General features: G+C 41.1%; 20 non-coding genes across 20 annotated transcripts; all 20 read left to right on the top strand.

Moving 5' to 3' along the window:
- The first annotated feature begins 187 nt into the window (after positions 1-187).
- LOC133546438 (U1 spliceosomal RNA) lies at positions 188-351 on the top strand. Its single transcript, XR_009805203.1, has one exon. It is a non-coding gene; the product is annotated as a U1 spliceosomal RNA (small nuclear RNA).
- Positions 352-1,201: 850 nt separating this feature from the next.
- Positions 1,202-1,392, top strand: LOC133546398 (U2 spliceosomal RNA). The gene has a single exon (XR_009805166.1). It is a non-coding gene; the product is annotated as a U2 spliceosomal RNA (small nuclear RNA).
- Positions 1,393-2,291: 899 nt separating this feature from the next.
- On the top strand, positions 2,292-2,455 carry LOC133546437 (U1 spliceosomal RNA). The gene has a single exon (XR_009805202.1). It is a non-coding gene; the product is annotated as a U1 spliceosomal RNA (small nuclear RNA).
- An 850-nt stretch (positions 2,456-3,305) lies between these two features.
- LOC133546377 (U2 spliceosomal RNA) lies at positions 3,306-3,496 on the top strand. Its single transcript, XR_009805147.1, has one exon. It is a non-coding gene; the product is annotated as a U2 spliceosomal RNA (small nuclear RNA).
- An 899-nt stretch (positions 3,497-4,395) lies between these two features.
- LOC133546436 (U1 spliceosomal RNA) lies at positions 4,396-4,559 on the top strand. Its single transcript, XR_009805201.1, has one exon. It is a non-coding gene; the product is annotated as a U1 spliceosomal RNA (small nuclear RNA).
- An 850-nt stretch (positions 4,560-5,409) lies between these two features.
- On the top strand, positions 5,410-5,600 carry LOC133546375 (U2 spliceosomal RNA). The gene has a single exon (XR_009805145.1). It is a non-coding gene; the product is annotated as a U2 spliceosomal RNA (small nuclear RNA).
- An 899-nt stretch (positions 5,601-6,499) lies between these two features.
- LOC133546443 (U1 spliceosomal RNA) lies at positions 6,500-6,663 on the top strand. The gene has a single exon (XR_009805208.1). It is a non-coding gene; the product is annotated as a U1 spliceosomal RNA (small nuclear RNA).
- An 850-nt stretch (positions 6,664-7,513) lies between these two features.
- On the top strand, positions 7,514-7,704 carry LOC133546408 (U2 spliceosomal RNA). Its single transcript, XR_009805176.1, has one exon. It is a non-coding gene; the product is annotated as a U2 spliceosomal RNA (small nuclear RNA).
- An 899-nt stretch (positions 7,705-8,603) lies between these two features.
- On the top strand, positions 8,604-8,767 carry LOC133546353 (U1 spliceosomal RNA). Its single transcript, XR_009805124.1, has one exon. It is a non-coding gene; the product is annotated as a U1 spliceosomal RNA (small nuclear RNA).
- An 850-nt stretch (positions 8,768-9,617) lies between these two features.
- Positions 9,618-9,808, top strand: LOC133546374 (U2 spliceosomal RNA). Its single transcript, XR_009805144.1, has one exon. It is a non-coding gene; the product is annotated as a U2 spliceosomal RNA (small nuclear RNA).
- An 899-nt stretch (positions 9,809-10,707) lies between these two features.
- On the top strand, positions 10,708-10,871 carry LOC133546442 (U1 spliceosomal RNA). Its single transcript, XR_009805207.1, has one exon. It is a non-coding gene; the product is annotated as a U1 spliceosomal RNA (small nuclear RNA).
- An 850-nt stretch (positions 10,872-11,721) lies between these two features.
- Positions 11,722-11,912, top strand: LOC133546407 (U2 spliceosomal RNA). The gene has a single exon (XR_009805175.1). It is a non-coding gene; the product is annotated as a U2 spliceosomal RNA (small nuclear RNA).
- Positions 11,913-12,811: 899 nt separating this feature from the next.
- Positions 12,812-12,975, top strand: LOC133546441 (U1 spliceosomal RNA). The gene has a single exon (XR_009805206.1). It is a non-coding gene; the product is annotated as a U1 spliceosomal RNA (small nuclear RNA).
- Positions 12,976-13,825: 850 nt separating this feature from the next.
- LOC133546406 (U2 spliceosomal RNA) lies at positions 13,826-14,016 on the top strand. The gene has a single exon (XR_009805174.1). It is a non-coding gene; the product is annotated as a U2 spliceosomal RNA (small nuclear RNA).
- Positions 14,017-14,915: 899 nt separating this feature from the next.
- On the top strand, positions 14,916-15,079 carry LOC133546277 (U1 spliceosomal RNA). Its single transcript, XR_009805049.1, has one exon. It is a non-coding gene; the product is annotated as a U1 spliceosomal RNA (small nuclear RNA).
- An 850-nt stretch (positions 15,080-15,929) lies between these two features.
- On the top strand, positions 15,930-16,120 carry LOC133546384 (U2 spliceosomal RNA). The gene has a single exon (XR_009805153.1). It is a non-coding gene; the product is annotated as a U2 spliceosomal RNA (small nuclear RNA).
- Positions 16,121-17,020: 900 nt separating this feature from the next.
- LOC133546440 (U1 spliceosomal RNA) lies at positions 17,021-17,184 on the top strand. The gene has a single exon (XR_009805205.1). It is a non-coding gene; the product is annotated as a U1 spliceosomal RNA (small nuclear RNA).
- An 850-nt stretch (positions 17,185-18,034) lies between these two features.
- LOC133546405 (U2 spliceosomal RNA) lies at positions 18,035-18,225 on the top strand. Its single transcript, XR_009805173.1, has one exon. It is a non-coding gene; the product is annotated as a U2 spliceosomal RNA (small nuclear RNA).
- An 899-nt stretch (positions 18,226-19,124) lies between these two features.
- LOC133546309 (U1 spliceosomal RNA) lies at positions 19,125-19,288 on the top strand. Its single transcript, XR_009805081.1, has one exon. It is a non-coding gene; the product is annotated as a U1 spliceosomal RNA (small nuclear RNA).
- Positions 19,289-20,138: 850 nt separating this feature from the next.
- Positions 20,139-20,329, top strand: LOC133546387 (U2 spliceosomal RNA). Its single transcript, XR_009805156.1, has one exon. It is a non-coding gene; the product is annotated as a U2 spliceosomal RNA (small nuclear RNA).
- The last annotated feature ends 537 nt before the right edge of the window (positions 20,330-20,866 follow it).

The following is a 20,866-nucleotide window of genomic DNA, read 5'->3' as shown; positions in this document are numbered from 1 at the left end:
GAACAAATAGTTGTGTTCAAGTGTAATATCAATAGTGATAATAATGTAATGATCAAACAATGTTGTGTAGTTGAGTCTTTTACATGTGCAGGCTTGTTGAGTGTGTTTACTAGTGTGCACGCGGTGAGTCCATCACTTAACATGGTGTGTGTGTGAAGGACTTGTGCGTGTGAGCCATGTATAACTCATACTTACCTGGCAGGGGAGATACCATGATCATGAAGGTGGTTCACCTAGGGTGAGGCTCAGCCATTGCACTCTGGCTTTGTTGACCCTTACGAATTCCCCAAATGTGGGAATCTCGACTGCATAATTTGTGGTAGTGGGGGACTGCGTGCGCGCTCTCCCCTGATCATCTGTTGATGACAAAACACATCAAATGTCCCTGGAGTGCTTACATACTCTGTTATTGAAATGAACACATGGCGATGTAGCCACCATTTAGTGGTGAGTAACACATATTGCAATGTTAAAGATTCTCATTAAATTTAAGTTTCAAACAAAGTAACAATTCACCCTGACTGATCATGCAGTGAGTGCACAGAAAACTGGTGTCGTACTGCCACCTACTGGTGACACCTATGCTGGCTATGCTTTTAACAACATAACCTGTGTTGTTTATCAGTACAGGTACTGAGAAATTACTTATGAATAATTTCTAAGCATTTTATCACGCATTAGTTACAAGTAATGCTTAAGTCTTATGTGTTGCCTTCATTTCCGGTTTTAAGTGTTGTAGGTACCACTCCACGTCACTTGGTGGTGGAAGCGTTTGTCTCAATGGCACAAGAATTAAGCCGGAAGTAGTTTGGTCATGAGGCGGGCTCGACGATTAAATTGGTCAAATGTTGATTGTACAGCTACTTTGCGTTTTGCTAAAATATTCTACCAACCACCAACATTTATGTATTTTATAATGAAGTTTGTTTGTTTGGTTGAATGAGACTGGGGCGATGCGAGGGTTGGAAAAATGTATTTCGCCACTTACTATTGGACTGAGGTGTACCACGTGACCAGGAGTGATCAAACACTTCCGTTCATTTAAAGTCTTTGCAGCTTTGAAAATAATGCAGACATTCAAAAAGTGCATGGTTGTTGTTTGGTGTGTTGATATGTGACGTTGTGGTTGATCAATGTGTGTAACCCTCACTGTAGGTTGTTGTGTCCGGAATGACATCCTCCCTTCTGACAACCAAGTGGCATCGCTTCTCGGCCTTTTGGCTAAGATCAAGTGTAGTATCTGTTCTTAACAGTTTAATATCTGATATGTCCCTTATCAGGGGACCATATATTAAATTGATTTTTGAATCAGGGAGCCGGAATAGGAGCTTGCTTCACCCACTCCACGCATTGACCTGGTATTGCAGTATCTCCAGGAACGGTGCACTCCTCTTCTTGTCTAAAACAATTAAAATATTTGTACCAATATCTAAAATACAGTTGATCTTACAACAAGTTTTTGAGTTCTACAGCACAGACGTCGCATGGACTGAGTTAATTCAGCTGTCGTTGCATACATGAATATCGGACACAACACAATTACCACACGGGATAATGTGGTGTCTTGCAGGTGAAGTCGTCCCCGTCTTTGCATCTAGTTTTAAACATGCAAACTTTAAACGGATTAAACCGAACTTTCTTCAAGACGTTTCAGACGAGATACGATCAGAAAAGTGAACCATGTCGTGTGGAAAAGTTGCAAACAGTTGCGTGTCTTTGGGTCTGTTACTACCGGTTTTGCACATCGAGAGAGTGACATGGTTGCCCATTCTTCTGTGCAAAACATTTCCAACTGAGTCGAATTAGACGGAAGGTGTTTGTGAACGGCATTTTTCAGATATTGCCCAATATTTTGTATTGGAATTAGGTGTTTTTTTTCAAGCTAATTTAAATGTGATTTGTTATGTTTCATTATGAAGTTGTTCAAGTTTGATGTCAGTGAAAATCTTATTCGGTGTAGTGTGTGCTACTCACCACTAGATGCTGACAGTGTAACATGTGTTACTGTCCCAAACAAAGAAACAGGAAGTGGCTGTAAAGGGAGGCAGGGACACCCAGTCCCTTCCAGTACAGGCTCGGCGTAGTAGTGTAGATTGAGTATTGGGAACAAATAGTTGTGTTCAAGTGTAATATCAATAGTGATGATAATGTAATGATCAAACAATGTTGTGTAGTTGAGTCTTTTACATGTGCAGGCTTGTTGAGTGTGTTTACTAGTGTGCACGCGGTGAGTCCATCACTTAACATGGTGTGTGTGTGAAGGACTTGTGCGTGTGAGCCATGTATAACTCATACTTACCTGGCAGGGGAGATACCATGATCATGAAGGTGGTTCACCTAGGGTGAGGCTCAGCCATTGCACTCTGGCTTTGTTGACCCTTACGAATTCCCCAAATGTGGGAATCTCGACTGCATAATTTGTGGTAGTGGGGGACTGCGTGCGCGCTCTCCCCTGATCATCTGTTAATGACAAAACACATCAAATGTCCCTGGAGTGCTTACATACTCTGTTATTGAAATGAACACATGGCGATGTAGCCACCATTTAGTGGTGAGTAACACATATTGCAATGTTAAAGATTCTCATTAAGTTTAAGTTTCAAACAAAACAACAATTCACCCTGACTGATCATGCAGTGAGTGCACGGAAAACTGGTGTCGTACTGCCACCTACTGGTGACACCTATGCTGGCTATGCTTTTAACAACATAACCTGTGTTGTTTATCAGTACAGGTACTGAGAAATTACTTATGAATAATTTCTAAGCATTTTATCACGCATTAGTTACAAGTAATGCTTAAGTCTTATGTGTTGCCTTCATTTCCGGTTTTAAGTGTTGTAGGTACCACTCCACGTCACTTGGTGGTGGAAGCGTTTGTCTCAATGGCACAAGAATTAAGCCGGAAGTAGTTTGGTCATGAGGCGGGCTCGACGATTAAATTGGTCAAATGTTGATTGTACAGCTACTTTGCGTTTTGCTAAAATATTCTACCAACCACCTACATTTATGTATTTTATAATGAAGTTTGTTTGTTTGGTTGAATGAGACTGGGGCGATGCGAGTGTTGGAAAAATGTATTTCGCCACTTACTATTGGACTGAGGTGTACCACGTGACCAGGAGTGATCAAACACTTCCGTTCATTTAAAGTCTTTGCAGCTTTGAAAATAATGCAGTCATTCAAAAAGTGCATGGTTGTTGTTTGGTGTGTTGATATGTGACGTTGTGGTTGATCAATGTGTGTAACCCTCACTGTAGGTTGTTGTGTCCGGAATGACATCCTCCCTTCTGACAACCAAGTGGCATCGCTTCTCGGCCTTTTGGCTAAGATCAAGTGTAGTATCTGTTCTTATCAGTTTAATATCTGATATGTCCCTTATCAGGGGACCATATATTAAATTGATTTTTGAATCAGGGAGCCGGAATAGGAGCTTGCTTCACCCACTCCACGCATTGACCTGGTATTGCAGTATCTCCAGGAACGGTGCACTCCTCTTCTTGTCTAAAACAATTAAAATATTTGTACCAATATCTAAAATACAGTTGATCTTACAACAAGTTTTTGAGTTCTACAGCACAGACATCGCATGGACTGAGTTAATTCAGCTGTCGTTGCATACATGAATATCGGACACAACACAATTACCACACGGGATAATGTGGTGTCTTGCAGGTGAAGTCGTCCCCGTCTTTGCATCTAGTTTTAAACATGCAAACTTTAAACGGATTAAACCGAACTTTCTTCAAGACGTTTCAGACGAGATACGATCAGAAAAGTGAACCATGTCGTGTGGAAAAGTTGCAAACAGTTGCGTGTCTTTGGGTCTGTTACTACCGGTTTTGCACATCGAGAGAGTGACATGGTTGCCCATTCTTCTGTGCAAAACATTTCCAACTGAGTCGAATTAGACGGAAGGTGTTTGTGAACGGCATTTTTCAGATATTGCCCGATATTTTGTATTGGAATTAGGTGTTTTTTTTCAAGCTAATTTAAATGTGATTTGTTATGTTTCATTATGAAGTTGTTCAAGTTTGATGTCAGTGAAAATCTTATTCGGTGTATTGTGTGCTACTCACCACTAGATGCTGACAGTGTAACATGTGTTACTGTCCCAAACAAAGAAACAGGAAGTGGCTGTAAAGGGAGGCAGGGACACCCAGTCCCTTCCAGTACAGGCTCGGCGTAGTAGTGTAGATTGAGTATTGGGAACAAATAGTTGTGTTCAAGTGTAATATCAATAGTGATAATAATGTAATGATCAAACAATGTTGTGTAGTTGAGTCTTTTACATGTGCAGGCTTGTTGAGTGTGTTTACTAGTGTGCACGCGGTGAGTCCATCACTTAACATGGTGTGTGTGTGAAGGACTTGTGCGTGTGAGCCATGTATAACTCATACTTACCTGGCAGGGGAGATACCATGATCATGAAGGTGGTTCACCTAGGGTGAGGCTCAGCCATTGCACTCTGGCTTTGTTGACCCTTACGAATTCCCCAAATGTGGGAATCTCGACTGCATAATTTGTGGTAGTGGGGGACTGCGTGCGCGCTCTCCCCTGATCATCTGTTAATGACAAAACACATCAAATGTCCCTGGAGTGCTTACATACTCTGTTATTGAAATGAACACATGGCGATGTAGCCACCATTTAGTGGTGAGTAACACATATTGCAATGTTAAAGATTCTCATTAAGTTTAAGTTTCAAACAAAACAACAATTCACCCTGACTGATCATGCAGTGAGTGCACGGAAAACTGGTGTCGTACTGCCACCTACTGGTGACACCTATGCTGGCTATGCTTTTAACAACATAACCTGTGTTGTTTATCAGTACAGGTACTGAGAAATTACTTATGAATAATTTCTAAGCATTTTATTAAGCATTAGTTACAAGTAATGCTTAAGTCTTATGTGTTGCCTTCATTTCCGGTTTTAAGTGTTGTAGGGACCACTCCACGTCACTTGGTGGTGGAAGCGTTTGTCTCAATGGCACAAGAATTAAGCCGGAAGTAGTTTGGTCATGAGGCGGGCTCGACGATTAAATTGGTCAAATGTTGATTGTACAGCTACTTTGCGTTTTGCTAAAATATTCTACCAACCACCTACATTTATGTATTTTATAATGAAGTTTGTTTGTTTGGTTGAATGAGACTGGGGCGATGCGAGTGTTGGAAAAATGTATTTCGCCACTTACTATTGGACTGAGGTGTACCACGTGACCAGGAGTGATCAAACACTTCCGTTCATTTAAAGTCTTTGCAGCTTTGAAAATAATGCAGTCATTCAAAAAGTGCATGGTTGTTGTTTGGTGTGTTGATATGTGACGTTGTGGTTGATCAATGTGTGTAACCCTCACTGTAGGTTGTTGTGTCCGGAATGACATCCTCCCTTCTGACAACCAAGTGGCATCGCTTCTCGGCCTTTTGGCTAAGATCAAGTGTAGTATCTGTTCTTATCAGTTTAATATCTGATATGTCCCTTATCAGGGGACCATATATTAAATTGATTTTTGAATCAGGGAGCCGGAATAGGAGCTTGCTTCACCCACTCCACGCATTGACCTGGTATTGCAGTATCTCCAGGAACGGTGCACTCCTCTTCTTGTCTAAAACAATTAAAATATTTGTACCAATATCTAAAATACAGTTGATCTTACAACAAGTTTTTGAGTTCTACAGCACAGACGTCGCATGGACTGAGTTAATTCAGCTGTCGTTGCATACATGAATATCGGACACAACACAATTACCACACGGGATAATGTGGTGTCTTGCAGGTGAAGTCGTCCCCGTCTTTGCATCTAGTTTTAAACATGCAAACTTTAAACGGATTAAACCGAACTTTCTTCAAGACGTTTCAGACGAGATACGATCAGAAAAGTGAACCATGTCGTGTGGAAAAGTTGCAAACAGTTGCGTGTCTTTGGGTCTGTTACTACCGGTTTTGCACATCGAGAGAGTGACATGGTTGCCCATTCTTCTGTGCAAAACATTTCCAACTGAGTCGAATTAGACGGAAGGTGTTTGTGAACGGCATTTTTCAGATATTGCCCAATATTTTGTATTGGAATTAGGTGTTTTTTTTCAAGCTAATTTAAATGTGATTTGTTATGTTTCATTATGAAGTTGTTCAAGTTTGATGTCAGTGAAAATCTTATTCGGTGTAGTGTGTGCTACTCACCACTAGATGCTGACAGTGTAACATGTGTTACTGTCCCAAACAAAGAAACAGGAAGTGGCTGTAAAGGGAGGCAGGGACACCCAGTCCCTTCCAGTACAGGCTCGGCGTAGTAGTGTAGATTGAGTATTGGGAACAAATAGTTGTGTTCAAGTGTAATATCAATAGTGATAATAATGTAATGATCAAACAATGTTGTGTAGTTGAGTCTTTTACATGTGCAGGCTTGTTGAGTGTGTTTACTAGTGTGCACGCGGTGAGTCCATCACTTAACATGGTGTGTGTGTGAAGGACTTGTGCGTGTGAGCCATGTATAACTCATACTTACCTGGCAGGGGAGATACCATGATCATGAAGGTGGTTCACCTAGGGTGAGGCTCAGCCATTGCACTCTGGCTATGTTGACCCTTACGAATTCCCCAAATGTGGGAATCTCGACTGCATAATTTCTGGTAGTGGGGGACTGCGTGCGCGCTCTCCCCTGATCATCTGTTAATGACAAAACACATCAAATGTCCCTGGAGTGCTTACATACTCTGTTATTGAAATGAACACATGGCGATATAGCCACCATTTAGTGGTGGGTAACACATATTGCAATGTTAACGATTCTCATTAAGTTTAAGTTTCAAACAAAACAACAATTCACCCTGACTGATCATGCAGTGAGTGCACGGAAAACTGGTGTCGTACTGCCACCTACTGGTGACACCTATGCTGGCTATGCTTTTAACAACATAACCTGTGTTGTTTATCAGTACAGGTACTGAGAAATTACTTATGAATAATTTCTAAGCATTTTATCACGCATTAGTTACAAGTAATGCTTAAGTCTTATGTGTTGCCTTCATTTCCGGTTTTAAGTGTTGTAGGTACCACTCCACGTCACTTGGTGGTGGAAGCGTTTGTCTCAATGGCACAAGAATTAAGCCGGAAGTAGTTTGGTCATGAGGCGGGCTCGACGATTAAATTGGTCAAATGTTGATTGTACAGCTACTTTGCGTTTTGATAAAATATTCTACCAACCACTTACATTTATGTATTTTATAATGAAGTTTGTTTGTTTGGTTGAATGAGACTGGGGCGATGCGAGTGTTGGAAAAATGTATTTCGCCACTTACTATTGGACTGAGGTGTACCACGTGACCAGGAGTGATCAAACACTTCCGTTCATTTAAAGTCTTTGCAGCTTTGAAAATAATGCAGTCATTCAAAAAGTGCATGGTTGTTGTTTGGTGTGTTGATATGTGACGTTGTGGTTGATCAATGTGTGTAACCCTCACTGTAGGTTGTTGTGTCCGGAATGACATCCTCCCTTCTGACAACCAAGTGGCATCGCTTCTCGGCCTTTTGGCTAAGATCAAGTGTAGTATCTGTTCTTATCAGTTTAATATCTGATATGTCCCTTATCAGGTTACCATATATTAAATTGATTTTTGAATCAGGGAGCCGGAATAGGAGCTTGCTTCACCCACTCCACGCATTGACCTGGTATTGCAGTATCTCCAGGAACGGTGCACTCCTCTTCTTGTCTAAAACAATTAAAATATTTGTACCAATATCTAAAATACAGTTGATCTTACAACAAGTTTTTGAGTGCGACAGCACAGACATTGCATGGACTGAGTTAATTCAGCTGTCGTTGCATACATGAATATCGGACACAACACAATTACCACACGGGATAATGTGGTGTCTTGCAGGTGAAGTCGTCCCCGTCTTTGCATCTAGTTTTAAACATGCAAACTTTAAACGGATTAAACCGAACTTTCTTCAAGACGTTTCAGACGAGATACGATCAGAAAAGTGAACCATGTCGTGTGGAAAAGTTGCAAACAGTTGCGTGTCTTTGGGTCTGTTACTACCGGTTTTGCACATCGAGAGAGTGACATGGTTGCCCATTCTTCTGTGCAAAACATTTCCAACTGAGTTGAATTAGACGGAAGGTGTTTGTGAACGGCATTTTTCAGATATTGCCCAATATTTTGTATTGGAATTAGGTGTTTTTTTTCAAGCTAATTTAAATGTGATTTGTTATGTTTCATTATGAAGTTGTTCAAGTTTGATGTCAGTGAAAATCTTATTCGGTGTAGTGTGTGCTACTCACCACTAGATGCTGACAGTGTAACATGTTTTACTGTCCCGAACAAAGAAACAGGAAGTGGCTGTAAAGGGAGGCAGGGGCACCCAGTCCCTTCCAGTACAGGCTCGGCGTAGTAGTGTAGATTGAGTATTGGGAACAAATAGTTGTGTTCAAGTGTAATATCAATAGTGATAATAATGTAATGATCAAACAATGTTGTGTAGTTGAGTCTTTTACATGTGCAGGCTTGTTGAGTGTGTTTACTAGTGTGCACGCGGTGAGTCCATCACTTAACATGGTGTGTGTGTGAAGGACTTGTGCGTGTGAGCCATGTATAACTCATACTTACCTGGCAGGGGAGATACCATGATCATGAAGGTGGTTCACCTAGGGTGAGGCTAAGCCATTGCACTCTGGCTTTGTTGACCCTTACGAATTCCCCGAATGTGGGAATCTCGACTGCATAATTTGTGGTAGTGGGGGACTGCGTGCGCGCTCTCCCCTGATCATCTGTTAATGACAAAACACATCAAATGTCCCTGGAGTGCTCACATACTCTGTTATTGAAATGAACACATGGCGATGTAGCCACCATTTAGTGGTGAGTAACACATATTGCAATGTTAAAGATTCTCATTAAGTTTAAGTTTCAAACAAAACAACAATTCACCCTGACTGATCATGCAGTGAGTGCACGGAAAACTGGTGTCGTACTGCCACCTACTGGTGACACCTATGCTGGCTATGCTTTTAACAACATAACCTGTGTTGTTTATCAGTACAGGTACTGAGAAATTACTTATGAATAATTTCTAAGCATTTTATTAAGCATTAGTTACAAGTAATGCTTAAGTCTTATGTGTTGCCTTCATTTCCGGTTTTAAGTGTTGTAGGGACCACTCCACGTCACTTGGTGGTGGAAGCGTTTGTCTCAATGGCACAAGAATTAAGCCGGAAGTAGTTTGGTCATGAGGCGGGCTCGACGATTAAATTGGTCAAATGTTGATTGTACAGCTACTTTGCGTTTTGCTAAAATATTCTACCAACCACCTACATTTATGTATTTTATAATGAAGTTTGTTTGTTTGGTTGAATGAGACTGGGGCGATGCGAGTGTTGGAAAAATGTATTTCGCCACTTACTATTGGACTGAGGTGTACCACGTGACCAGGAGTGATCAAACACTTCCGTTCATTTAAAGTCTTTGCAGCTTTGAAAATAATGCAGTCATTCAAAAAGTGCATGGTTGTTGTTTGGTGTGTTGATATGTGACGTTGTGGTTGATCAATGTGTGTAACCCTCACTGTAGGTTGTTGTGTCCGGAATGACATCCTCCCTTCTGACAACCAAGTGGCATCGCTTCTCGGCCTTTTGGCTAAGATCAAGTGTAGTATCTGTTCTTATCAGTTTAATATCTGATATGTCCCTTATCAGGGGACCATATATTAAATTGATTTTTGAATCAGGGAGCCGGAATAGGAGCTTGCTTCACCCACTCCACGCATTGACCTGGTATTGCAGTATCTCCAGGAACGGTGCACTCCTCTTCTTGTCTAAAACAATTAAAATATTTGTACCAATATCTAAAATACAGTTGATCTTACAACAAGTTTTTGAGTTCTACAGCACAGACGTCGCATGGACTGAGTTAATTCAGCTGTCGTTGCATACATGAATATCGGACACAACACAATTACCACACGGGATAATGTGGTGTCTTGCAGGTGAAGTCGTCCCCGTCTTTGCATCTAGTTTTAAACATGCAAACTTTAAACGGATTAAACCGAACTTTCTTCAAGACGTTTCAGACGAGATACGATCAGAAAAGTGAACCATGTCGTGTGGAAAAGTTGCAAACAGTTGCGTGTCTTTGGGTCTGTTACTACCGGTTTTGCACATCGAGAGAGTGACATGGTTGCCCATTCTTCTGTGCAAAACATTTCCAACTGAGTCGAATTAGACGGAAGGTGTTTGTGAACGGCATTTTTCAGATATTGCCCAATATTTTGTATTGGAATTAGGTGTTTTTTTTCAAGCTAATTTAAATGTGATTTGTTATGTTTCATTATGAAGTTGTTCAAGTTTGATGTCAGTGAAAATCTTATTCGGTGTAGTGTGTGCTACTCACCACTAGATGCTGACAGTGTAACATGTGTTACTGTCCCAAACAAAGAAACAGGAAGTGGCTGTAAAGGGAGGCAGGGACACCCAGTCCCTTCCAGTACAGGCTCGGCGTAGTAGTGTAGATTGAGTATTGGGAACAAATAGTTGTGTTCAAGTGTAATATCAATAGTGATAATAATGTAATGATCAAACAATGTTGTGTAGTTGAGTCTTTTACATGTGCAGGCTTGTTGAGTGTGTTTACTAGTGTGCACGCGGTGAGTCCATCACTTAACATGGTGTGTGTGTGAAGGACTTGTGCGTGTGAGCCATGTATAACTCATACTTACCTGGCAGGGGAGATACCATGATCATGAAGGTGGTTCACCTAGGGTGAGGCTCAGCCATTGCACTCTGGCTATGTTGACCCTTACGAATTCCCCAAATGTGGGAATCTCGACTGCATAATTTCTGGTAGTGGGGGACTGCGTGCGCGCTCTCCCCTGATCATCTGTTAATGACAAAACACATCAAATGTCCCTGGAGTGCTTACATACTCTGTTATTGAAATGAACACATGGCGATATAGCCACCATTTAGTGGTGGGTAACACATATTGCAATGTTAACGATTCTCATTAAGTTTAAGTTTCAAACAAAACAACAATTCACCCTGACTGATCATGCAGTGAGTGCACGGAAAACTGGTGTCGTACTGCCACCTACTGGTGACACCTATGCTGGCTATGCTTTTAACAACATAACCTGTGTTGTTTATCAGTACAGGTACTGAGAAATTACTTATGAATAATTTCTAAGCATTTTATCACGCATTAGTTACAAGTAATGCTTAAGTCTTATGTGTTGCCTTCATTTCCGGTTTTAAGTGTTGTAGGTACCACTCCACGTCACTTGGTGGTGGAAGTGTTTGTCTCAATGGCACAAGAATTAAGCCGGAAGTAGTTTGGTCATGAGGCGGGCTCGACGATTAAATTGGTCAAATGTTGATTGTACAGCTACTTTGCGTTTTGATAAAATATTCTACCAACCACTTACATTTATGTATTTTATAATGAAGTTTGTTTGTTTGGTTGAATGAGACTGGGGCGATGCGAGTGTTGGAAAAATGTATTTCGCCACTTACTATTGGACTGAGGTGTACCACGTGACCAGGAGTGATCAAACACTTCCGTTCATTTAAAGTCTTTGCAGCTTTGAAAATAATGCAGTCATTCAGAAAGTGCATGGTTGTTGTTTGGTGTGTTGATATGTGACGTTGTGGTTGATCAATGTGTGTAACCCTCACTGTAGGTTGTTGTGTCCGGAATGACATCCTCCCTTCTGACAACCAAGTGGCATCGCTTCTCGGCCTTTTGGCTAAGATCAAGTGTAGTATCTGTTCTTATCAGTTTAATATCTGATATGTCCCTTATCAGGTTACCATATATTAAATTGATTTTTGAATCAGGGAGCCGGAATAGGAGCTTGCTTCACCCACTCCACGCATTGACCTGGTATTGCAGTATCTCCAGGAACGGTGCACTCCTCTTCTTGTCTAAAACAATTAAAATATTTGTACCAATATCTAAAATACAGTTGATCTTACAACAAGTTTTTGAGTTCTACAGCACAGATGTCGCATGGACTGAGTTAATTCAGCTGTCGTTGCATACATGAATATCGGACACAACACAATTACCACACGGGATAATGTGGTGTCTTGCAGGTGAAGTCGTCCCCGTCTTTGCATCTAGTTTTAAACATGCAAACTTTAAACGGATTAAACCGAACTTTCTTCAAGACGTTTCAGACGAGATACGATCAGAAAAGTGAACCATGTCGTGTGGAAAAGTTGCAAACAGTTGCGTGTCTTTGGGTCTGTTACTACCGGTTTTGCACATCGAGAGAGTGACATGGTTGCCCATTCTTCTTTGCAAAACATTTCCAACTGAGTCGAATTAGACGGAAGGTGTTTGTGAACGGCATTTTTCAGATATTGCCCAATATTTTGTATTGGAATTAGGTGTTTTTTTTCAAGCTAATTTAAATGTGATTTGTTATGTTTCATTATGAAGTTGTTCAAGTTTGATGTCAGTGAAAATCTTATTCGGTGTAGTGTGTGCTACTCACCACTAGATGCTGACAGTGTAACATGTGTTACTGTCCCAAACAAAGAAACAGGAAGTGGCTGTAAAGGGAGGCAGGGACACCCAGTCCCTTCCAGTACAGGCTCGGCGTAGTAGTGTAGATTGAGTATTGGGAACAAATAGTTGTGTTCAAGTGTAATATCAATAGTGATAATAATGTAATGATCAAACAATGTTGTGTAGTTGAGTCTTTTACATGTGCAGGCTTGTTGAGTGTGTTTACTAGTGTGCACGCGGTGAGTCCATCACTTAACATGGTGTGTGTGTGAAGGACTTGTGCGTGTGAGCCATGTATAACTCATACTTACCTGGCAGGGGAGATACCATGATCATGAAGGTGGTTCACCTAGGGTGAGGCTCAGCCATTGCACTCTGGCTATGTTGACCCTTACGAATTCCCCAAATGTGGGAATCTCGACTGCATAATTTCTGGTAGTGGGGGACTGCGTGCGCGCTCTCCCCTGATCATCTGTTAATGACAAAACACATCAAATGTCCCTGGAGTGCTTACATACTCTGTTATTGAAATGAACACATGGCGATATAGCCACCATTTAGTGGTGGGTAACACATATTGCAATGTTAACGATTCTCATTAAGTTTAAGTTTCAAACAAAACAACAATTCACCCTGACTGATCATGCAGTGAGTGCACGGAAAACTGGTGTCGTACTGCCACCTACTGGTGACACCTATGCTGGCTATGCTTTTAACAACATAACCTGTGTTGTTTATCAGTACAGGTACTGAGAAATTACTTATGAATAATTTCTAAGCATTTTATCACGCATTAGTTACAAGTAATGCTTAAGTCTTATGTGTTGCCTTCATTTCCGGTTTTAAGTGTTGTAGGTACCACTCCACGTCACTTGGTGGTGGAAGTGTTTGTCTCAATGGCACAAGAATTAAGCCGGAAGTAGTTTGGTCATGAGGCGGGCTCGACGATTAAATTGGTCAAATGTTGATTGTACAGCTACTTTGCGTTTTGATAAAATATTCTACCAACCACTTACATTTATGTATTTTATAATGAAGTTTGTTTGTTTGGTTGAATGAGACTGGGGCGATGCGAGTGTTGGAAAAATGTATTTCGCCACTTACTATTGGACTGAGGTGTACCACGTGACCAGGAGTGATCAAACACTTCCGTTCATTTAAAGTCTTTGCAGCTTTGAAAATAATGCAGTCATTCAGAAAGTGCATGGTTGTTGTTTGGTGTGTTGATATGTGACGTTGTGGTTGATCAATGTGTGTAACCCTCACTGTAGGTTGTTGTGTCCGGAATGACATCCTCCCTTCTGACAACCAAGTGGCATCGCTTCTCGGCCTTTTGGCTAAGATCAAGTGTAGTATCTGTTCTTATCAGTTTAATATCTGATATGTCCCTTATCAGGTTACCATATATTAAATTGATTTTTGAATCAGGGAGCCGGAATAGGAGCTTGCTTCACCCACTCCACGCATTGACCTGGTATTGCAGTATCTCCAGGAACGGTGCACTCCTCTTCTTGTCTAAAACAATTAAAATATTTGTACCAATATCTAAAATACAGTTGATCTTACAACAAGTTTTTGAGTTCTACAGCACAGATGTCGCATGGACTGAGTTAATTCAGCTGTCGTTGCATACATGAATATCGGACACAACACAATTACCACACGGGATAATGTGGTGTCTTGCAGGTGAAGTCGTCCCCGTCTTTGCATCTAGTTTTAAACATGCAAACTTTAAAAGGATTAAACCGAACTTTCTTCAAGACGTTTCAGACGAGATACGATCAGAAAAGTGAACCATGTCGTGTGGAAAAGTTGCAAACAGTTGCGTGTCTTTGGGTCTGTTACTACCGGTTTTGCACATCGAGAGAGTGACATGGTTGCCCATTCTTCTGTGCAAAACATTTCCAACTGAGTCGAATTAGACGGAAGGTGTTTGTGAACGGCATTTTTCAGATATTGCCCAATATTTTGTATTGGAATTAGGTGTTTTTTTTCAAGCTAATTTAAATGTGATTTGTTATGTTTCATTATGAAGTTGTTCAAGTTTGATGTCAGTGAAAATCTTATTCGGTGTAGTGTGTGCTACTCACCACTAGATGCTGACAGTGTAACATGTGTTACTGTCCCGAACAAAGAAACAGGAAGTGGCTGTAAAGGGAGGCAGGGACACCCAGTCCCTTCCAGTACAGGCTCGGCGTAGTAGTGTAGATTGAGTATTGGGAACAAATAGTTGTGTTCAAGTGTAATATCAATAGTGATAATAATGTAATGATCAAACAATGTTGTGTAGTTGAGTCTTTTACATGTGCAGGCTTGTTGAGTGTGTTTACTAGTGTGCACGCGGTGAGTCCATCACTTAACATGGTGTGTGTGTGAAGGACTTGTGCGTGTGAGCCATGTATAACTCATACTTACCTGGCAGGGGAGATACCATGATCATGAAGGTGGTTCACCTAGGGTGAGGCTCAGCCATTGCACTCTGGCTTTGTTGACCCTTACGAATTCCCCAAATGTGGGAATCTCGACTGCATAATTTGTGGGAGTGGGGGACTGCGTGCGCGCTCTCCCCTGATCATCTGTTAATGACAAAACACATCAAATGTCCCTGGAGTGCTCACATACTCTGTTATTGAAATGAACACATGGCGATGTAGCCACCATTTAGTGGTGAGTAACACATATTGCAATGTTAAAGATTCTCATTAAGTTTAAGTTTCAAACAAAACAACAATTCACCCTGACTGATCATGCAGTGAGTGCACGGAAAGCTGGTGTTGTACTGCCACCTACTGGTGACACCTATGCTGGCTATGCTTTTAACAACATAACCTGTGTTGTTTATCAGTACAGGTACTGAGAAATTACTTATGAATAATTTCTAAGCATTTTATCACGCATTAGTTACAAGTAATGCTTAAGTCTTATGTGTTGCCTTCATTTCCGGTTTTAAGTGTTGTAGGTACCACTCCACGTCACTTGGTGGTGGAAGCGTTTGTCTCAATGGCACAAGAATTAAGCCGGAAGTAGTTTGGTCATGAGGCGGGCTCGACGATTAAATTGGTCAAATGTTGATTGTACAGCTTCTTTGCGTTTTGCTCAAATATTCTACCAACCACCAACATTTATGTATTTTATAATGAAGTTTGTTTGTTTGGTTGAATGAGACTGGGGCGATGCGAGTGTTGGAAAAATGTATTTCGCCACTTACTATTGGACTGAGGTGTACCACGTGACCAGGAGTGATCAAACACTTCCGTTCATTTAAAGTCTTTGCAGCTTTGAAAATAATGCAGTCATTCAAAAAGTGCATGGTTGTTGTTTGGTGTGTTGATATGTGACGTTGTGGTTGATCAATGTGTGTAACCCTCACTTTAGGTTGTTGTGTCCGGAATGACATCCTCCCTTCTGACAACCAAGTGGCATCGCTTCTCGGCCTTTTGGCTAAGATCAAGTGTAGTATCTGTTCTTATCAGTTTAATATCTGATATGTCCCTTATCAGGGGACCATATATTAAATTGATTTTTGAATCAGGGAGCCGGAATAGGAGCTTGCTTCACCCACTCCACGCATTGACCTGGTATTGCAGTATCTCCAGGAACGGTGCACACCTCTTCTTGTCTAAAACAATTAAAAATTTTTGTACCAATATTTAAAATACAGTTGATCTTAAAACAAGTTTTTGAGTTCTACAGCACAGACATCGCATGGACTGAGTTCATTCAGCTGTCGTTGCATACATGAATATCGGACACAACACAATTACCACACGGGATAATGTGGTGTCTTGCAGGTGAAGTCGTCCCCGTCTTTGCATCTAGTTTTAAACATGCAAACTTTAAACGGATTAAACCGAACTTTCTTCAAGACGTTTCCGACGAGATACGATCAGAAAAGTGAACCATGTCGTGTGGAAAAGTTGCAAACAGTTGCGTGTCTTTGGGTCTGTTACTACCGGTTTTGCACATCGAGAGAGTGACATGGTTGCCCATTCTTCTGTGCAAAACATTTCCAACTGAGTCGAATTAGACGGAAGGTGTTTGTGAACGGCATTTTTCAGATATTGCCCAATATTTTGTATTGGAATTAGGTGTTTTTTTTCAAGCTAATTTAAATGTGATTTGTTATGTTTCATTATGAAGTTGTTCAAGTTTGATGTCAGTGAAAATCTTATTCGGTGTAGTGTGTGCTACTCACCACTAGATGCTGACAGTGTAACATGTGTTACTGTCCCAAACAAAGAAACAGGAAGTGGCTGTAAAGGGAGGCAGGGACACCCAGTCCCTTCCAGTACAGGCTCGGCGTAGTAGTGTAGATTGAGTATTGGGAACAAATAGTTGTGTTCAAGTGTAATATCAATAGTGATAATAATGTAATGATCAAACAATGTTGTGTAGTTGAGTCTTTTACATGTGCAGGCTTGTTGAGTGTGTTTACTAGTGTGCACGCGGTGAGTCCATCACTTAACATGGTGTGTGTGTGAAGGACTTGTGCGTGTGAGCCATGTATAACTCATACTTACCTGGCAGGGGAGATACCATGATCATGAAGGTGGTTCACCTAGGGTGAGGCTCAGCCATTGCACTCTGGCTATGTTGACCCTTACGAATTCCCCAAATGTGGGAATCTCGACTGCATAATTTCTGGTAGTGGGGGACTGCGTGCGCGCTCTCCCCTGATCATCTGTTAATGACAAAACACATCAAATGTCCCTGGAGTGCTTACATACTCTGTTATTGAAATGAACACATGGCGATATAGCCACCATTTAGTGGTGGGTAACACATATTGCAATGTTAACGATTCTCATTAAGTTTAAGTTTCAAACAAAACAACAATTCACCCTGACTGATCATGCAGTGAGTGCACGGAAAACTGGTGTCGTACTGCCACCTACTGGTGACACCTATGCTGGCTATGCTTTTAACAACATAACCTGTGTTGTTTATCAGTACAGGTACTGAGAAATTACTTATGAATAATTTCTAAGCATTTTATCACGCATTAGTTACAAGTAATGCTTAAGTCTTATGTGTTGCCTTCATTTCCGGTTTTAAGTGTTGTAGGTACCACTCCACGTCACTTGGTGGTGGAAGTGTTTGTCTCAATGGCACAAGAATTAAGCCGGAAGTAGTTTGGTCATGAGGCGGGCTCGACGATTAAATTGGTCAAATGTTGATTGTACAGCTACTTTGCGTTTTGATAAAATATTCTACCAACCACTTACATTTATGTATTTTATAATGAAGTTTGTTTGTTTGGTTGAATGAGACTGGGGCGATGCGAGTGTTGGAAAAATGTATTTCGCCACTTACTATTGGACTGAGGTGTACCACGTGACCAGGAGTGATCAAACACTTCCGTTCATTTAAAGTCTTTGCAGCTTTGAAAATAATGCAGTCATTCAGAAAGTGCATGGTTGTTGTTTGGTGTGTTGATATGTGACGTTGTGGTTGATCAATGTGTGTAACCCTCACTGTAGGTTGTTGTGTCCGGAATGACATCCTCCCTTCTGACAACCAAGTGGCATCGCTTCTCGGCCTTTTGGCTAAGATCAAGTGTAGTATCTGTTCTTATCAGTTTAATATCTGATATGTCCCTTATCAGGTTACCATATATTAAATTGATTTTTGAATCAGGGAGCCGGAATAGGAGCTTGCTTCACCCACTCCACGCATTGACCTGGTATTGCAGTATCTCCAGGAACGGTGCACTCCTCTTCTTGTCTAAAACAATTAAAATATTTGTACCAATATCTAAAATACAGTTGATCTTACAACAAGTTTTTGAGTTCTACAGCACAGATGTCGCATGGACTGAGTTAATTCAGCTGTCGTTGCATACATGAATATCGGACACAACACAATTACCACACGGGATAATGTGGTGTCTTGCAGGTGAAGTCGTCCCCGTCTTTGCATCTAGTTTTAAACATGCAAACTTTAAACGGATTAAACCGAACTTTCTTCAAGACGTTTCAGACGAGATACGATCAGAAAAGTGAACCATGTCGTGTGGAAAAGTTGCAAACAGTTGCGTGTCTTTGGGTCTGTTACTACCGGTTTTGCACATCGAGAGAGTGACATGGTTGCCCATTCTTCTGTGCAAAACATTTCCAACTGAGTCGAATTAGACGGAAGGTGTTTGTGAACGGCATTTTTCAGATATTGCCCAATATTTTGTATTGGAATTAGGTGTTTTTTTTCAAGCTAATTTAAATGTGATTTGTTATGTTTCATTATGAAGTTGTTCAAGTTTGATGTCAGTGAAAATCTTATTCGGTGTAGTGTGTGCTACTCACCACTAGATGCTGACAGTGTAACATGTGTTACTGTCCCGAACAAAGAAACAGGAAGTGGCTGTAAAGGGAGGCAGGGGCACCCAGTCCCTTCCAGTACAGGCTCGGCGTAGTAGTGTAGATTGAGTATTGGGAACAAATAGTTGTGTTCAAGTGTAATATCAATAGTGATAATAATGTAATGATCAAACAATGTTGTGTAGTTGAGTCTTTTACATGTGCAGGCTTGTTGAGTGTGTTTACTAGTGTGCACGCGGTGAGTCCATCACTTAACATGGTGTGTGTGTGAAGGACTTGTGCGTGTGAGCCATGTATAACTCATACTTACCTGGCAGGGGAGATACCATGATCATGAAGGTGGTTCACCTAGGGTGACGCTCAGCCATTGCACTCTGGCTTTGTTGACCCTTACGAATTCCCCAAATGTGGGAATCTCGACTGCATAATTTGTGGTAGTGGGGGACTGCGTGCGCGCTCTCCCCTGATCATCTGTTAATGACAAAACACATCAAATGTCCCTGGAGTGCTCACATACTCTGTTATTGAAATGAACACATGGCGATGTAGCCACCATTTAGTGGTGAGTAACACATATTGCAATGTTAAAGATTCTCATTAAGTTTAAGTTTCAAACAAAACAACAATTCACCCTGACTGATCATGCAGTGAGTGCACGGAAAGCTGGTGTTGTACTGCCACCTACTGGTGACACCTATGCTGGCTATGCTTTTAACAACATAACCTGTGTTGTTTATCAGTACAGGTACTGAGAAATTACTTATGAATAATTTCTAAGCATTTTATCACGCATTAGTTACAAGTAATGCTTAAGTCTTATGTGTTGCCTTCATTTCCGGTTTTAAGTGTTGTAGGTACCACTCCACGTCACTTGGTGGTGGAAGCGTTTGTCTCAATGGCACAAGAATTAAGCCGGAAGAAGTTTGGTCATGAGGCGGGCTCGACGATTAAATTGGTCAAATGTTGATTGTACAGCTACTTTGCGTTTTGATAAAATATTCTACCAACCACCAACATTTATGTATTTTATAATGAAGTTTGTTTGTTTGGTTGAATGAGACTGGGGCGATGCGAGTGTTGGAAAAATGTATTTCGCCACTTACTATTGGACTGAGGTGTACCACGTGACCAGGAGTGATCAAACACTTCCGTTCATTTAAAGTCTTTGCAGCTTTGAAAATAATGCAGTCATTCAAAAAGTGCATGGTTGTTGTTTGGTGTGTTGATATGTGACGTTGTGGTTGATCAATGTGTGTAACCCTCACTTTAGGTTGTTGTGTCCGGAATGACATCCTCCCTTCTGACAACCAAGTGGCATCGCTTCTCGGCCTTTTGGCTAAGATCAAGTGTAGTATCTGTTCTTATCAGTTTAATATCTGATATGTCCTTTATCAGGGGACCATATATTAAATTGATTTTTGAATCAGGGAGCCGGAATAGGAGCTTGCTTCACCCACTCCACGCATTGACCTGGTATTGCAGTATCTCCAGGAACGGTGCACTCCTCTTCTTGTCTAAAACAATTAAAACATTTTGTACCAATATCTAAAATACAGTTGACCTTACAACAAGTTTTTGAGTTCGACAGCACAGACATCGCATGGACTGAGTTCATTCAGCTGTCGTTGCATACATGAATATCGGACACAACACAATTACCACACGGGATAATGTGGTGTCTTGCAGGTGAAGTCGTCCCCGTCTTTGCATCTAGTTTTAAACATGCAAACTTTAAACGGATTAAACCGAACTTTCTTCAAGACGTTTCCGACGAGATACGATCAGAAAAGTGAACCATGTCGTGTGGAAAAGTTGCAAACAGTTGCGTGTCTTTGGGTCTGTTACTACCGGTTTTGCACATCGAGAGAGTGACATGGTTGCCCATTCTTCTGTGCAAAACATTTCCAACTGAGTCGAATTAGACGGAAGGTGTTTGTGAACGGCATTTTTCAGATATTGCCCAATATTTTGTATTGGAATTAGGTGTTTTTTTTCAAGCTAATTTAAATGTGATTTGTTATGTTTCATTATGAAGTTGTTCAAG

This window comes from Nerophis ophidion, linkage group LG29, assembly GCF_033978795.1.
Source record: "Nerophis ophidion isolate RoL-2023_Sa linkage group LG29, RoL_Noph_v1.0, whole genome shotgun sequence".
Taxonomy (NCBI): domain Eukaryota; kingdom Metazoa; phylum Chordata; class Actinopteri; order Syngnathiformes; family Syngnathidae; genus Nerophis; species Nerophis ophidion.
Note: the sequence above shows the minus strand (reverse complement) of the source record. Positions and strands in the feature narration are given on the sequence as shown.